At 36.4% G+C, this 1849-nt stretch overlaps 1 pseudogene; it reads left to right on the forward strand.

Annotated features, from left to right (window-relative positions):
- The first annotated feature begins 426 nt into the window (after positions 1-426).
- LOC102826526 lies at positions 427-783 on the forward strand (annotated as a pseudogene).
- The last annotated feature ends 1066 nt before the right edge of the window (positions 784-1849 follow it).

The following is a 1849-nucleotide window of genomic DNA, read 5'->3' on the forward strand; positions in this document are numbered from 1 at the left end:
ATTATTTTCAGGGAGACACTGACTTAGGCGGAATCATAATGTGGTTTTGTATGATAATGCACTGGACCACAAAGTCTGTTTGAACTGCAATGTCGGCAGTTCAAGCCAACCAGCTAATCACTGGAAACACGATACAAAATTGCTATGAGTCAGAATCGACTTCACGGCACCTAAAAACAACAACAACACAACTTAGGTATGAAACAGTAAAATTAAAGAAAACACTATTAAACCTATAATCATTCCAAGGTGATATATTAACCAAAAATAAGCAAATTAGAGCTGAAGAGGTCACAAATCATGTGACGGCTGCTTGCAGAGGAACTTGTCTCTGCGGTTGCCCATGAAGTGACAGCAAGAACTGGGCATCCCTGGGAGCAAAACCCTCAGTGTGGAGATTGAACCTGTGGGAGGAAGGGTTTCATCATGGCGGATGACCTAAAGAGATTCCTGTACAAAAGATTACCAAGTGTTGTCGTGTCTGATAGAGATGGAGTGCCTGTTATTAAAGTGGCCAATGATAATGCTCCAGAGCATGCTTTGAGACCTGGCTTCCTATCTACTTTTGCCCTTGCAAGAGACCAAGGCAGCAAACTTGGACTCTCAAAAAACAAAAGTATTATCTGTTACTATAACACTTACCAGGTGGTTCAATTTAATCGGTTACCTTTGGTGGTAAGTTTCATAGCCAGCAGCAATGCCAACGCAGGACTAATTGTCAGCCTAGAAAAGCAACTTGCTCCATTATTTGAAGAATTGAGACAAGCTGTGGAAGTTTCTTAATCTGAAGTTCCTTAACAGAGCGGTCTCGATGTTGACCTTCATTATACAAAAAAAAACAAAAAAACAAAAAAAAAAATGTCAATTCAGCAATCTCTAGACTGTAATAATAATTGTATATGTGTACTCAAGAAAAGGCCCTCTTTTCTACTGTATACTAAAGAGAGAGCTTATAGATATAATACCTGGACAGATTGATTGTTATAGTTCCTTGTTTAGAGTCTTTTCTTATTTAGTGAGATGTGGGACTACCACAAAAATGTTCCGTCCATCACAGCTCCGATGGAGTTTAGTTCTGTCACCAAGTATGGATGAGATTCTCTTCAGTGGATCAGAATCAAAATGGTGTAATGATCCACTGGGACCATTAAGTGATTCCTATTGTAAATTATGCCCAGGCCTGCAGAATTAAGCAGACCCTTTTTATTGTGAATAATAATGAGGACATATTTTTTTTCATATTATGTTTTATCTAATTGCATTGAATGTGAGGAAAATAATATGGCTCAGCAAAAGTAATAAAATCAATACAATCACTAACAAAAAAATCAAATTAAAATATCTAAATGTCTCTTCAGGAACCTAGAAATCATGTTTGTTTCCTATTAAAGAATAAAGTAATATACTTTTCTTTCAGCTTATCTTATCCTTTAAAAACAGATTTGATATTGGTAGAAAATACAGGAAATTTACTTTCTAAAATAACTAAATATAATTGCAGAGTTAGATGAAGTACAAAAATGCAAGTAATAATAAAAAGGAAGCTTTGAAAACCATGTCTAGTGATTATATAATATACTTCACTTATACTTAAAAGGCAAAAAGGCAAGTGTGTGTGCAAACAATGGTGTGGAGTTGAAGTCTGATATCTGGTTTCACAAGGAGGAAAGAGAATCAAACTCAAAATCAGCCCAAGGCCAAATCTTATGAGGCAGAAATCATAATTTGCCTCCACCGGTCAACCTACTTTATCCTTTTATGATACCAACTTTCCCCTACTGCATTCTTACTTCTCTGCTGGGTTTAGTAACCCATCACAATGGCAACACAGATCTCACAGACAATATTC

This window comes from Chrysochloris asiatica, unplaced genomic scaffold (genome assembly GCF_000296735.1).
Source record: "Chrysochloris asiatica unplaced genomic scaffold, ChrAsi1.0 scaffold00109, whole genome shotgun sequence".
In the NCBI taxonomy this organism is placed as follows: Eukaryota; Metazoa; Chordata; class Mammalia; order Afrosoricida; family Chrysochloridae; genus Chrysochloris; species Chrysochloris asiatica.